Source organism: Vidua macroura, chromosome 16 (genome assembly GCF_024509145.1).
Source record: "Vidua macroura isolate BioBank_ID:100142 chromosome 16, ASM2450914v1, whole genome shotgun sequence".
NCBI classification, from domain to species: Eukaryota; Metazoa; Chordata; class Aves; order Passeriformes; family Viduidae; genus Vidua; species Vidua macroura.
This window is the reverse complement of record NC_071586.1, coordinates 4,508,062-4,524,827: the sequence shown is the minus strand read 5'-3', so window position 1 is coordinate 4,524,827 and position 16,766 is coordinate 4,508,062. Positions and strand designations below refer to the sequence as shown.

The window sequence follows — 16,766 nt, the reverse complement described above, 5'->3', positions numbered from 1 at the left end:
ATCTTGCTAATACAAACAGGTATGTTATCATAACCTAGAGATGCAGGCGTCCCGTGGTCAGTGGACAAAACATCTGGACTGGTGAGAGGTGTGGGAACATAGAAAGAAAACAGCAATCTGCAAAAATAACTCCATTTATTCCTCTTTACATTTTACAGCATTTCCAACTGTCAGATTTATGTAGCTGGAATCTGAAGTGCAAATGAAGCAAATAATGCCCATCCAAGATTCACACTTGACTGTGTGTTACCCACTTTAAAACTGCACTGCCAACTGTTCCAAGACTCCCTGAAACACCCAAGCCCTTTACCAAGGATGAACAGCACCACTCATCCCATGAAAGGTCATACCAATATTTGCTATGTAAAGAGAAAAACAGATACATATGGAAAATCAGGAGCATTCCTGCCACCCGAAAATTGTTGAAACGTGAAATTAAGACAAAGAAAATGTCCTTTCTTACTATTCTACCTAGAAGGGAAAATTAAAAAAGAAAGAAAAACAAAACAAGCTTTCACTTTTCACCCCATAAGGCACCCGCACCCATTACATCACATAATAAAATTTGTAAGAATTTGCTTTGTATCCACCCAAATTTATTCTGATTTCTGCTTCAGTGTCAAACTCCTTATACTACAGATAAAGAAGCAGTGAAATTTTAAGAGCAGTACACAAAAATATTTCTATCTTAAATAATTCTCATCTTAGAGTGCTTTCAATTTAAAAAACTCTTTAGTTGTAATGGAACTCACTTCGTAAGTGTTCCACACAACAGAAGATGTGTCTTAAGTAGCAGAAAGTCATTGATAGCATGTACAAACATCTACCAATAGAGCTGGACTTCCATATCTTCATAATTCACAAATGTTAATTAAAACTCTGTGGAAGATCTTCAAGTGTAACGCCTGAATTTTTAGATTACACGACACTTGAAAAGTTCAAATAGCCCACATCTTACTGATGCACAACATAAAAAATGGTTTTCAAGAATAAGGGTCAACATGGCACTGCAGCATTATTACAAGGAACTCAATTTACTGTTTCAGCCTCTTCATTTTAAGATATTGCAGTTTTATCAATTTTTTTCCGCACTTTAATTTGTTTGATTATTAGGCAAATACCATATCAAAGCAGTGAGACTAAAGAGAAATTTCACGCTCTTGAACTTCAGTAAGAAATGCCCACCAGCAAGAAAGTGAATACAATGCAATCTTGAATTGCCAAGGCTCATCTCAGCCCCAAAGAGAGCAGGTGGGTGGTGCTTAGAAAAATACAGTTGTCTGGAAAGACTAAGTGCATTATGAGAAGCTTTTCTTTCACAGGACTATTATTTCCTGATTATAATAGTGTCACCTGATATTTTTTCTACATCAGCAGGAAATAACAACACTTTGGGATTTTAAAAATCTCTTTGAATGTGTAAAATAATTTAAACATATGGTGTTCTGCATTATCTTTCAATGGGATTGTGCTCCGAGTGGGTATGGATATGATTATAGCATTAGCTTTTCCTCTTTTGCATTTAGAACATTTTTCCTCTGCTCATGTTGATAGGGAAAAAAAAAAAAGGCTCCTCAATCCACTAAAATAAATACTTCTGTTATATTCTCTTGCTCCAACAATGAATAAAGCAACCATGCAGGTTTATAATATCAATTCACAGGGTTCTTTCTGCTTCAGTGAACTGTTTCTGAAAGGTTCAGAACAAAGCTACAGGCAGATCGGACAAAGCTGCTGTAACAGGATTTACATTATACTCAAACTGATAAGACCACATCAGAGAACTGCTCAATCTCCAGTCCCTTTGCTCAGAGTGGCACGAGGGCTGTAAGGATTTTGGCTCTCAGCACCTGATCACAGCATCTGTATTACACCTACCAGCTTAAACGCCGATCCAATCTCACCTCCGTAGGATAATTTAAATTTCCTCTTGTTCCTTTGCACCATCTTTATCAAGTGCTTTGGGATGGGGATAAAATGGGATCCCAGGAAAGCTGCAGCAATATTGAGTTATCTACTGTACTCATGTGGTTATGAAAGGGAGCAAATTGCCTACATACTAACATCTACTGAGATCTAAAGTAATTAAAATATTCTATATTCAAATCATTAGTTGACACTTCTGGGTGGAAGGAGGGAGATCGCATCTCAAGGGAAAGCAAACATAATTCTTAATAAATAATTAATTAAATAGCACCAGGTGAAGTCACTGCCCTGGATTTCTTACAAGCAACGAGTCTTTGTGCAGTCTTAGCTACAGTCACATTTTTGAACATGTTTCTGCTTCAAGTAACTGCAACATTTCAGGTTTTTCCTTCCTTCTCCCTTAACCACCTTTATCTTTGCAGCCCACACAGATTACGCCAAACTACCCCAAAGAATCCTGGTTTCCGCCTTGCTACTGAACATTCAATAAACATCCAAATACAACACATTTGTGCACAACAATAAAGTGAAAGCTTTAATTAAAGCACAAAAGAAAACATCACGGCATTTATAGAATGTAAAGGTGCCATTCTAGAGATTCCCAATTACCTGCTAGAGGTGATTCCCTCAAAGTTCCTGGCTCAGTGCAGTACCTAACACAGGTTTTTTGCATCACCATCACAAGCAGTCCCTGGTTACACCTTTTCTGGCAACTAGTTCTGTCCACGATCCAGCCTTCTTCACTTAAACCATAGGAATAGTCGAGCAACAGTTCAAAAACAAGAACAGCAATTAAAATGCACATTGCTTTTTATGCCATGAGCACAATGGCTGGACTCACCAGGGAGGCAGGATGGAAACTGCTCTGCGCCAAGGCTCGGAATCGATTCCTGCTGCCACCGAGTGCTGTTAGCCCGAGCATTCTGCACTGCACTGTTGTGATCAGCCACAAGTTTGGGGCTCTTATTACCTCAAGCAAACCTTGGCTTCTGGAAGCACATTTTCTTCCCAGAATGAGACAAACCCTGAAACACAACTGATTTGTGATCTGCAAAACTCCTGACTCAGCAAGACAGAAAGCAAACAAAGGAAAGAAATGTCTCTACCAAAGGTGACAGGAATAGAGGGTCTGTAGGAACTTTGCTTATTGGAATGAAAAAATCCCAAACCCACCAAATACACAAAATTAAGTAATTTGAACATCTTGCTAAAAGGACACCCCATCACCCAAAATTAAGACAGCAACATAGTGGAATGTATGGTTTCAATGAATGGTTAAACCAGCATATTTTTTCCCTATAGCCTGTGAGAGAGTATCTTCCTTTCATAAGAAAAAAACAGATTTTTAAGAATGCAATACCCACATAAACAATCAACTCTGTACCAAATTGTTTGATTCCTGATGTTTAGTTACAAAGAAAAGAGGAATGCTCTTAAATCTGTAGGGAAGGTGTTCCTACTTCAGAAAAAGGTTTTAATGCCTGTGTTCACGAAAATGTACACACTTGTTCTGAGCAACTTCCACTTCAGTAAACTTTGCCTTGGCTGTATGTTCTTTGGCAACACCTGGTGGAGTTTGGGTAAAACTACAATAATATTGTAAAAGAAAAGTTACAGCAGCTCTTGGATTTTTTTTGTCTAAATTCTTCTGAAGAAGTTACTTAAACTGTTCACAAAATGCAAACCAAGTTAAGAGGAAACAGTTTCTTGGGTTTCACAAAACATCAGTGAGTATTTTTATAATATGAAATTCCATACTACAATAATTACAATACCTAGCTTTGATCTTGAGATTAGTATTGCACTATTGTAAAGAAAAAAGAACAACAAATAAAATTTTAAAATGCCTTTTACTTAATGGAACCCAGAGAACGTAAAAGATTTCATGTTTACAGTAAGTTAACTGTCACTCACAGCAACAAATCGAGGAGCTGTCATCTCTGCACAAAAAAATGTAATGAAATAAGGGACACGGTTTAAAAAGGCATTTTAAAGTCAAGTGTCTGACTCAATTTTGTACTTTCTCTGTCAATGCCTGGGAAAGTTTGTCTATTTAGTCATTAACAGACAGAAGTCATTTCAACTGAGCAGAAAACAAATATCTGCTTGTGGCACAGATCTTCTGAAATTATAATCCATCAAAAACTATTCACATGGTGGGGAGGAGGCTTCTCCTCCATGTGATAGTACAGGGAGTATTGAGCAAAATATGACACAGGGGCTGTCAAATTAATCTCGTTAGAAATACTGTAATTAACAGAAGGGAGCCCAACATACTTATCACAGTCAGCCACTTGTATTCAAATCATGCTGAAGAGTTCTGAGGCCCAGAAGCATATTTCTTGTTTTCCTTTATCTTTGTTCCCCTATCAAAGTACTAAAACCCAGCAGCATTTTACCCCAAGAATAACATTTAAAGAGAATTTGTCATTTATTTTCTCTTTATGCAGCCTAGTAATAAATTAATGAAGAAATCTACTGACAGGTGAAATTATCTTTTATGTAAGACTTTCAGCTTATTAAAACCTAGGTTAAAATTAAAAATTACGCTAAGAAAAAATTGTACGGACGGTCAACTTTCTTTTTTTGGTACCAATCTTCTATTGAAAACAATTTTAGATTCTTATATTTGGAAATACACTATCTCCTTTGCAAATTGGCTGTGAGATGACAAACATTTTTGTCAAGCAATGTTCAGAAATAAAGCGTGGGATTACTCTACAGATGTGAAATACCTCACAGATCACTGCCCATCATTCCAGCCTGTCTCTGATACATTCATTTTACAAACAGATATAATGCTGCAGGTTGAAAGCTAAGCCAAGGTGAGGCACATGTCAATATGTTATTAAAATATCACCATGACACAGAGTTTAGATGTAAAGCATTTAAGCATAGAAGTAACACTATCCATTTAAAAATTAGGATCTAAACCTCAAATTAGGACCTAAACTTTAAAGAACAAGCCTGCTTTCAATTTCTCCAATGCCTTTCACCTGAGCATGATAAAGCACTTGGCAGTAATTAAGGAATTGAACTTCCAAGAGGTCTGGAGAAGAGTATAGAGATCACTTAACCTGCCACTGAAATGCAGCCACCTTTTAGATGAAGCAGAAATGCACCAGGACATCCTACAAATGCTTTTGAAAGAAAAGGAAGGGAAAAGCCTGCATCATGTTAAAAAAAAATAAAATAAAATCTAAGTTACACCTTTAGTGTCAAGTTGTGATGTTTCATAACCAAGAGCAGATGTGATTTCAGCATCCTGTGGTTACCAAGAACCTGAAGTAAAACTTGCTGCATGTTTTCTATTCTGCTGGAAAATCTGAAAGCTGTCTTTAGCAATAGATGCTTTAATGACTCAAGACAAGAGCAGACTGATTTCAGCTTTGGGTCTCATAGTGCAGACTCACAGTGTGTGCTGAAGGTAGAGCTCAATCTTCATAGCTGCACATTTCCACATTTCTGATCATAGAGAGATGCCTCTTTAAATTCTGCAGCTCAGAATTGTGAACATCTGAGGGAAATACATTTTTCAATTAACAGATTTGGGCCTTTTTTTTTTTTGTTCACACTTCAACTAATTTAAGTGGTATTAAAAAAACCCAAAACAACAAGACCGTTGCAATTTAGATCATGCATATCGTTCATTTACTTTAGAGCTGCCATCAGAAAATGGGAGCAAGGTAGTAGACAAAAGGTCCAGCAACTGAAGTATAAGATTCAATTCCTTTAAATGCATTTAAAGGCTCTAAAAGCCATGTTATAGTATCTTCCCCAAACCATTCAGTTTCTGCTAGATTTAGCACTTTTGTCCCTTTGTATTCGCAGACTTCACATAGCTTCTCCCAGGCTGGCAGGCCAACATATTAGAAATAAAATGCAATTCTGGTATCTGACACTTCAATTTAGCTTCTTCAGTAGCAAAGATCATCAACTGCACTGCTTTCTCCCATGACAGAAGATCACCTAAATATCACTTAACTGATGTGAGCTCTGTTGGTAATGCATACACTGTCTCCCCACTACATTACCACCATGCTGCCTAGAACAAAAATCAATTTTTAATTGACTGGATTATTTGAGGAATGTGGCCCATCCACTGTGCACTGCTGATAGGAAGCCATATGAAGAGAACATCACAGTTTTTTTCAGTACTACCCCTCCATTATTCTCTCTCCTGGCTAGCCAAGTGAGGAGTCTAAACCAGAGTCCAAATGAAAAAATAAACCACTGACACAGGAAAAACGATGAGTTTTTCATTGAAATGAAAACCATACAAAGAATGCAAACGAATAAAGAACACAGAGGACTAGAGAGGAATTGAAAAAATCCTTTCAAGGCACGGAAAGTCAGCCAATGGGTTATACACCAGAGTATCAAACCTGCAGGGTCCAGGAACAATCTGCAATTCCTGGGCCCAGCAGCGGCCAAAGTAGGATTTCTCAGCTAAGTACCACTCCTGCTTTCTTCAGCAATCACTGCTGCTGTGAGATACACACCCAGGCAGTTAAGGCAAAGGGTTGACATGAAAAAGTAACATTACACAGATGAAAACATGGGGGTCAGGGGGTATAAAACACTCAACACTTCACCAGTAAATATTGCAGTAAGCAATTCCACAAAGCACAGCATAAACTGTTCCCTGGCTGGTGTAGACCGTGAAAGTCTCTGCCACTTCCGCAAGTTTTCTGACAAGTGTATAATTTTCCTAACTTTTATCTCTCCTTTTCTTGCTCCTGAAACCAAACACAACTGCACTGATGTCCTAAACAGAAAATTCTAGTCTTGTACCACAACCCTTTCCAGCACAGTCGAGTGTCAAAACTGCACTGCACTCACATTAGTTTAAATTGATTCTGGGCAATGTCAAAAATCAGCACAGCAACAGAAATTGTAAATTAAAGATACTGCTATATGGCCACGATAGATCTATATATGAGATATGTTTGGCTTCTTATGTTTCTGATTCTCGTTTCACAAATATCCAAAATACACATTTTTTTCTTTAACCACGTGCGTTAGAGCTGGACTAAGTGGTTGGATTACCTGCAGTAGAAATTAGCCACAGTCAGTGGTCTAGCCAATAAACACACGGATCAGAGGGGTTTGTGCTGGCTATAACAGAGCTGAGAGAAGACAGAAATCCCTGATCTTGCATAAAGTCAGAGTGACACAGTAAGGGAAGGCTGGATTTGGGTTAGACCTGTCAGTACAAAGAGAGCCTGCTGAAGTTTCTCTCAGATCACACCTTGTATCCTGTTAGACTGACATTTCTGATGCGCTGCAGAAAACTTTTTCTCTTCCACTTTAACAACAAAAGCAAATTTTGCTATTTTTTCAGAGCTCTATCCACTTTCAAGCTTCTCCATGAGCTCCTAAAGTATACAAGAACAAGGAAATATTTCAACTTTTTGTTTTGGTGGGGTTTTTTTTTTTGTTTGTTTTTCCCCTGTTGTTGGGGTTATTTTTAAATTATTTTTTCTCCTGGTGATCCATGGCAGTAACATCCCCAAAGCTTAACTAGGTATTTGATAAAAACAAGCCATTTGTAAATGCACAAATTATTCCAGGTCTCTGAATATTTCAGTAATTGTCCATCATTAGTGAAAATAAGAGTGTATTTAAAACTAAATTTATGCTTTGAAACAAGATGAAAGCATGATTAAAATTACTTTAGAATACCAATTAAAAATTAGAGTAGACCTTTCTGCCTTATCTTTTGGAATCAGGACTATGGTTTTTGTCTAGGTTGATCTTTTTGTTAATATAAAATGACAGAATGCAACCATAACTGATATCCTCCATACCCAAAGTACTTAAAGTACTTCAAGTAACCAGCTCAAGATTGGCCTCTTCACAAGAGTTCTATGAACTCATCTTCCCAACAGCCCTTTTTCAGACTGGTACAGAGCTCTGAAAAGCAGCTGCTTGGGAAAAATGGGTTATAAAGTACAAAAATATCAACCTGCTCAACTAATGCAAATGACTGGATCTGATCCCTATGGATCCTTCAAGGTGCTCTGCCATTAACAATTGGGATGTTTACCACAGCCCAGCTGGATGAATTCACAGTGGGGTGTTATGATCTGTGGCACCTCAAAGCTGACCCATGCATTTTAGAAGATCAAAGTCCAGTTCTCATTCATTTACTGATCATGGTCATTGAAAATCTGGGGGTCTTTAGCTTATGGAAAATGATGAGAGAATACCCTGGGGATGAGTCTATAATGCAAAATATTCCAGTCTAATTTTAATAAAATCAGCAATAACCTGCTACCCTTAGTACATTCTCTCTTTAAGTCCTATTTTACAAGTAAAGGAAAAAAGTATAGGGTGAAATCAACATTTGCAAAAATTACTTAAATGGCTGCAGACTGATTGGTTGTTCTGAAGGATGCATCATCTAAAATAAAGCCCTTGTGTGTAAAACCTGGCATTCATCTCCCAAAATATCTAGGAAAACAGATTTCCTCAAAGAGAAAGAAAGCAGAGTAAAGATTTTACTTGAAGCAAGAAGCCCTGATATTTTGGTCTCCTGAGTTTACTTTTGGAAATTCAGGTTCTTCCACTGAACTTCAGCAGGGGTACAAGAGTTCTGCCTCAGCAGCAGCTCCAGACTGGAAAGCAGCCCTTCAGTAAGGGCTGCAGTCCAGGCAGGCTGGGCTGGATTTGAGGCAGTACTTGGAGCAACACAGGAGCCTAAAGGTTCCTGTGCTCCCAGTGGCTGTGCTGCAGCTGGGACTGAACAAATCACATCTATCTTCTGTTACAGTTGGTGGGTGCATATAAAGCACTTGCATTAAGTATGAATGCTCTTTATAACTAACAATATAAGACAGTAAATTACAGTATCACTGAATCCTCCCTCACCAAACCTTAACACTTTGTCAGATGAGCTCGATTACCCCAAATGAGGAAACAAAAACTTCATTAATTTCAGTCTTAGCCAGTAACAAAGTTGATTATTATTGTACTTATCTCCTCAAAATCAAGCAGATTATTCTGGTGGGCCGATATATGTGTTTCACAGAGAAGGAAAATTGATTCTGATGATTTGTCCATCACTGGACAATGACCCAGTGACAGCCATATTGAAACAACATTGTGTCTATATACAACAGACAATATGAATAATACATATACATATAATATTATATGTATATATATATAATATAATAATAATAAATAGATATATAACTAGAATATATATTTATATATATATTTCTATAATACATAAAACCAACTAGCAGAATTCAGAATTTTGTATTTTATCAGTGCAGGATTTCCTGTCTACAGAAAGCCATTAATAAATAACTCATGCTTTGGTCTTCTAATTTTTGCTTGGTTTTTCCTAAAGCATCTTTTCTTGACTCCTTTGTAGGTAACAGGATGCACTGCAAAGCTCTTCTCAGTGTTTCCAAATCCTCCATGTTGCACAGAGAAAATTTTGAAGACATTTATGTCAGCTATTAACAGAATCTTCCATGCCATTTTGCAGCTACATGTCTTTGTTCTTTGTGTTATGTATGAAACTTCTATTTTAAAGTTTTCTAAAATGCTACTTCAAACAAGTAATGATGGAAAACAGTATCTGCCTCTGGCTACTTGCAGGCTTTTTAGCTCACAAACAGAGATTCCTTCGACCTATTTTACTTCTATCCTATTTAACTGTTTCTGATAGCAAGTTTATGTCCACCCTTGGTTTACAGAGCTCCAATTCCTTCCTAACATTCCAAATATTTTTCTTGAGCTGCAGTCCCTACCACCAAGAGCTCCTCTCCTCCCATCATCCTAATGCTTCATGACATAAACCTTATGAATTTAATTTAGGTACATATACTGGTAAAAATATTTCATATCACTCCAACATTTCTGCTTCTCCATTTCAAACATTCATTTAATAATGCAAGTCTATTAATCTGATGAATGCTAAGTACAGGACAATGTGCAGATACCTAATTTTACCCAGAGGGAAACAAAACAATTTCCAAAAAGCCATCACTTACTACAGCTCTCTGTTGATATTTCAGGAATCTATTTGTCCCTTGGATATATTCAGAAAGCATTCTACAAGCCTACAAATGCATCTTTTTAATAACAGTACCACATAATTCTTCACTGCTACACAGAGATGAAAAAGTGCAAATGTTTTATCTATCCCCAAAACAAAGGTAATAAGCTTTTGTCTTTCCTTTTTTGTGGTGCTTTAAGCATTTACCTTAATGAGCTTTGTTTCTCTGTACCTCTGGAGAATAGTATTCTGCCCAACAAAACAATTTATTGCCCAGAATGTTACTACTGCTGATAAAATCTTAGCTCCTCCAATACTTCTGCCTTGACAGCTAATACCCTAATGTTTCATTTACAGCTGAACAAAGCAGCTTATCTCTGCTAAAAGGGGAATTAGTTAGTAGTAAGAAATAATTTCAATCATCTGTTCTGCTTCCCAAGTAAAGTGATGACTTGGGCATTCTTGCTTCTATCTGATGACAGGTGTGTTGCAGTTCTTGGAATACAGAACAGGTCTGTCACATAAGCTTTGTAATTCCTACAATGCAGCTACACGGATTAGGGAAGAGTCAGGTCTCAGCTGTCAAAAAAATCTGCAATCAGCAGAGTGTGCCAGTCAGCACTTGTACTTTACAGTTAGGGCACGGACTCCAGGGACAAAATCAGTTCTGATCAATACACAGCTTCATTTTCTATCTGCAACTCTACAGAACAGTCCAACAAGTTCATATATATGTGAAATTCCCTATTAATAACCAAATAGGCTTTGTTGACAAATCAGGCTTTATGGCCTGTGCTTTGCAAAAATGGCTTTCTCACCTTACTGTGTAACCACCTAATTATTTCTATCCCCAGGAATGAAACTCTACAAGGATCTTATCTACATATCACACACAGCAAACCAGTTGTGGGATTCCTCTCTGGAGCAGCTGATACATACTTGGCAGTCTCTATGGCAAAGGACAAGGACTGATCTTTCCTTGATCAAGGAATGACCTTCCTTTCCCAACAGCAGTTTTTCATGTTGGTAGATAATAAGGTCACCTGAATACTTCAGGGAAAGCAGCATAACATTTGCCCACACTGTATTTTCTCTGTACTAATATTTTCTGTGAGTAATCATTTAGTTTGCACTGAGTTTAAAAGCATTACAGAAGTGATTACAACTGTAGTGCCATTCTTGAGTTCTCCAATATTTGGTTCTTCAATTAGACAACACAATTAATGAGAGCATGAGACTTTATAGCTAATAGTTTTTAAATTCAGTATCAGTTTTACCAGAAAAAAAATATGGATTGCAGGAGGCACTGGTAAAAAAAAAAAAAGTTGTAGTTGGAGATGAAAGGGCATTTGATAAAAATATCAACATATTATTTTCTCATGCAATAATGCTAAATTAAGTTGGTATAAGAAAGAGGCACTGTTGTACTGCAAGCTGCTGTGTGATCCTACACAGAATGGTTGTCATAGTGGAGTTCCAGTGGATTTTAAATTAATTGCACTTTCTTTTCTGAGATTCTTTGTAATCCTAGCTCACATTCTTACTTCTCAATCACAACTAAATGTTATAAATCTCTTTAAAATTAATTTATAATACACATGGCAGTTACACTAGCACTCTGAAGGTGCCCAACAGCTGCCATGTGTTGTATGATGTCCAGCTCTTTCTGCACCAGGCATTTCACTGATCACTTGGTGTGTTCTTAACCAGCTCTCCAGAGATGCCAGACCAACCCAGCATTATTTCTATTCATGTGGTAATCCAGGCACCTGATCAAACTTTATATGGCTAAAAGGTCATTCTGCTCCTCTGCTATGAGAGATTACTTCATTCTACTTTAATGTGTCTCATGTTGTTATAAAAAAACCTGGATGGCCTGAGCAGCCCTTTCTACTGAGGGATGCATTTTTCAAAAAAAGAAAAAAAGGAAAAATATGATATCACATAGGATAATACCATATGCTTATTTATTCAGAAAGCCATTTACTAAAATATGAATTTGTACTTTAACTGAGCTTACCAATGAAAATCTTAAATGCTCGTTTGGCTGCTGCACAACATGACAAATTCTGCATGACTGCCCAAGGGAAAGTTGATTAATCAAAAGGTTGGGATCAGAAATGAACAATCATTTCACACATATTTGTGCAGAAACCCAATAGTACTCAATTAAATGCTGCTAAAATCCAAAAATATTAATTATTTCACATATCACCAGACTATAAATGCCCTGAGCTGCAAAAAGATCACCCAGGCACAATGGTTCAAAAGGTGACACTGTAAGAACATGGCTGGCAGAATATTTCCTCCAGAAAGAATCAGCTGCAGGAAGGCAGTAAGTGAGCACAATAATCAAGACTATTTCTTGTCCATGGTGTTGTATTCTAGCAGCATGTAACATTCAGCTAGGATAACCACAGACCAAATTGCTTGCTACTAATTCTATTTTTTTTTTTTAATCTTTACTTACTACTCATCCTTTCATCCTTTTTAAATTAAGTGACTAAAGTGGTTGAAATGAACTGGTATCACAGAATCATCCAAACACCAGCATGTTTTATTTAAAAAGGCCAGAAAGAGAGCAAAATTTAATCCTTGCATATTCTCCTACCTTTATTTCAACCTTTTGTTTGTATGCCTACATAAATATTGATACATGCACACTGCAAATGGCTCCTCACCTCACTTCTAAAATAACCATATATCCAGATATAATAATGAAAACATGGATAGAATTTTTATGCTCATATCAATCATCAAGGTACACACTGGCACTGCACTAAGTCACTTGGGTGAAAGCTTAAAATGCTTATTTATCTGATTGCTTAACACAAATAAATGCTCAAAAAGACAAGGCAGGAAAATACAATGATTATTTAAGAGTGTCATGAAAGGTTTAAATCTGATGAAATAGGTGGAATAAAGGTACTGCTACCTAACCTAGAAAGGACAATTTTTCTTTTTGGTTTACTGACAACCCTCAATAAAAATATAAAGAGAATATATAAGAAGGAATAAGTAAATGCAGCTGGAACAGCAACAGTTATAGACAGCGATATTTCAGTAAAATTAAACTGGAAGAGCACCTGGCATGAAAGAGAAACTTTAGGCACTCTCAATATCAAACTCTTAAGTTTATAAATACATATTTACACAGTGCAAAGCCCCAGAGTTCTTACTCACTAGAAACTTTCCAGTGAAGGAATATTTGCAGATGTGGTGCCACAGAACCTTGAAGATGGAGCAGAATGAAGCTGGATCTTATCCTAATTGATTTCCCATGGCAGTAACGACAATGCCTACACGCACAGAACCCTAAGAGATCCATTTGGACTAAAGTTGTTTAATTTTTAGTGCAGGTACTCTGCTGCTGTTAATCTTTGCAAACTATTATTTTACTGATGCATGCATTAAAAGGTAAACACACAGCTGTACGAATTTAACTCCACTGAAAAAAAACAGCATTGAGGTTTCCTTTCACTGAGATTTTACCTCTGAAATGAAATTTTGCACAAAATATGAGTTCTTGAAAAGTAAATTATGATTTATATGTGAAAAATGTAATCAAGGAGTTGATTTTGCCAGCATCAGAACTGTCTTGAGCCACAGTGTAGTGACTACTTCTGACATTTAGTATAATTCCAAAACATGTAACTTTTTTCTTTCTCAGCACTTACTATTAATAATTTTAAAAATATACAAATTGAACAACATGCACAGAAAGATGTGAAAACTACCTATTTGCTGCACACTGTGTAAGTTCAATTGTCCATAAATGCTTAAGAAAATGGAAAAATGGCAAACACATGGGCTGTATGCACTGAGGTCACTTCTGTTATTTTTTTCCACCTCATCATACATTGTGTGAGCTGCATTTCCAATAAACCTTCCCCTGAAAATAAGGTAACTTCAAGCAGTATGCACTTTTTTTAATAGAATAGAAACTATAATTCTTTTCTCATATAAATTTACACAGAACCCCAGAAAACACAAGGTTTAGGAAAAGCAGCACTATCACCAAATATAGTAGTAGCATGTCAGTTACTGAATGTTGCTGAAAAAAACAGAGATTTCTTATTTTTTCATGGACAAATTTAGCTGGTTAATCCTATCAACCACAGGGATTTTGGCAGTCGAGAATGCCAGAGCATCTGTGACTTTGACTTTTCTTGGAAAGAAAGCAGAGCTGGAAGATAACTCCTGAGTCAGGGAGTTGAGTCACCTGCTAGGAAGCCACATGATGTAATTTTTCTTAAGGGTAAAAATTCCTTCTCAAAATTTGATAAGTGTTTGACCTCCCCTGGTCCAAGCTCAAACTGGAATCCTGTTTCAGGAACTCCCTGATGTGACTATTTAAAGGTTCTTTTACATGTCTCTGTAAATTATTATGGCCAGCACATACCTCTTTAGCTCAAAACACCATCCACGTCCTGTCCTCTACTCCCAAGCAGCCACAGGTAAGAACAATAGCCACTTCTCAGCATTTCCTTGGCCTCACTGACCATGCTCAGCTCTTTTCCAACATGATCAGCTCTCCATTTTTCCCCCTTCCAGCCTCTCCCTGCACCTATTCCACTTTGTGTCCATCTGTCATCACCCAGCTGCACCATCTGGTTCACAGCAGACACTACACAGACCTGGAAGTCTTGGGTATCCCATTAGTTGTGTGCTTGAGTTTGGGATAGAGAACCCATAACATTGGCTTTGCTGCTTTGGAGCTATTCTAGTATTTAATAATGCCTTGGACATAAAGGAATGTGGGGTGCCAAGCACAAAACCCCCAGATCAATAACCTAGATTTGAAATTAGGCTTATGACCTGTTCACACAAAACCAGCAGCTCTTAAATGTCCAAATTTGTTACAGAGGTTTTTTTTCAGTAATAGCAGTAATATTTGTTTTTAACATTTTAATACTACAATTTAAGAATTACTCTAATAACAAGAAATAAATACAATAAATATCTGTCATTTTACTATCAGGGTCTGTGATTATACTATGCAAAGACTGCTTAAATAGTTGGAGAATATTCTTTTAAGCTTTTGTTCATATCCATTATGTTATGACTGGAGAGCTATTTGCTCACTTGGGCTAATTTTCTTTCTAAATACCACTCCATCTATTATCATGGCCAGCAGTAATTAAAAACACATTATTTTTTAATGAATACACTGGAGTCTTTATTTTTTTTTTTTCCATTTTACAACAGGCTACAATGCATATTAGAATAAAGATGTCTTTCTAGGTGGCCACTTTAGGATGAAACTGTCAGAACATATGGGAGGATAGGAGAAGAACACAACAAAACAGAGAAAGCATTTTGTTGGATTAATCAATGAGGAAGACTTCCTAAGAGTGTACCCCCACCCCAACACCACCAGCCACTCATCCCAGTTCTAGAAAGTAATGGAGAGAAAGCTCAATATAATGTAGGACTCTTTACTCACTATGGACTATGTAATGCCTGGTCCACCTGGCTGAACACTACAGGATATGGAGATGTCTCTGAGTGTGAGCTCATCAAATATGTGAAACTGCTGCTGTGAGTGCATGGGGTTATACTGTCCTCATCTTCTTCTCCTAGCAAAAGATAGAATTGGTAGATTTAGCACTTGAGGTCAGGTCCTCAAGGGGAATAACTTCAACTGAGCTGTAAGCACAAAAGTGATAGATCTGGTCTATGGACTGTATAAAATGTTGTCCCTTGCCAAAATATTATGTTACTAGAACTGAAGACCAAACTGCCACGGAGTTTGTGGTCTAACAACTCTTTCAAAAATATTCAGAGTGATTTTTATCACCTCAACAATTTTATATTTTTGGCACTTGCATAAAATATTTACATTACCTGCACATCTTTTGACCAGTGATATATTTATTATAAATTTATAATTAAACAGAGCTTATATATGAGCAACATGATCCACAAATACATCTAATTTACCAGTATGAAACCACGTAAATTTTCAAACACATTTAACTCACTGCATTATTCAGGAAGGATATGTATGAGTTTGTTTAACTGATGTTCCTTACATGCCAATTAATGTAAATACTGCAAGCATTCAAGCTAATACAAAATGAAAAGTAATTTTTAAATAATATGTGTCTGAAAGGAAAAAAAAAAAGTAAAAATCACCTTTTATTTCAAAATAACTTAATTATAAAAATGATTCATAGGTTGACAGACTAATTAACACAAACAGAAATAAAGAATCTCACTAAGAAAGGTTAGTGTAAAAATTCTCTAAAATACATGTGTATTTTACATTACATCTATACATACAGAGTTATTTGTAAATGTAATAATTATACAGAAAAGTTTTGTACAAATAGACATAAATACATATATGTATGTGCAAGGTACTTCATGAAATTTTAACACTGCAATTTGAAATTTAAAAGATTACCAGATAAATTTGCCCTCTAAGTTTACTACATGATCTTATGTCTTATGAAATACATAAAACTATGAAAACTATCAGTAATTACAGACATCTGTCAAGTGAAACACAACCCTGATGTCAAGCTAGGCAAGCAGACAAGCTGCATACACAGCTCATATTTTACTCAGTCGCAGCATGCTTTAAAGGGTACAGCAAATTTTCTTAGGTATTATCATATCTAGCAACTGAAATTATATTTTACTGATACTGATAACTAATGCTAAGCAATGTGGCTCCATAATGCAAGATGTACTGAGAAAAAAAATATATATAAACAGTAAATAAAGATACTGGGAAGACAGATCGCAAATATTCCATAGTAGAAAGTCCCTTTCTCTCTGCCTGCCTCTAGTGTTGATAAGGCAGATTGCCTTCCCCACC

At 36.6% G+C, this 16,766-nt stretch overlaps 1 protein-coding gene across 18 annotated transcripts in view; it reads right to left on the bottom strand.

Moving 5' to 3' along the window:
- RBFOX1 (RNA binding fox-1 homolog 1) overlaps positions 1–16,766 on the bottom strand; it is a 1,011,377-nt gene that overhangs the window by 187,665 nt on the left and 806,946 nt on the right. Inside the window, exon 1 of one of the 18 annotated variants that reach the window (XM_053991728.1) lies at positions 2,768–2,819. The exons of the other annotated variants lie outside the window; for them this stretch is intronic. The gene's annotated coding sequence lies outside the window, so the exon portion shown is untranslated. Of the gene's footprint in view, positions 1–2,767; positions 2,820–16,766 lie in introns of those variants that run through there. 18 annotated transcript variants of the gene reach the window in all.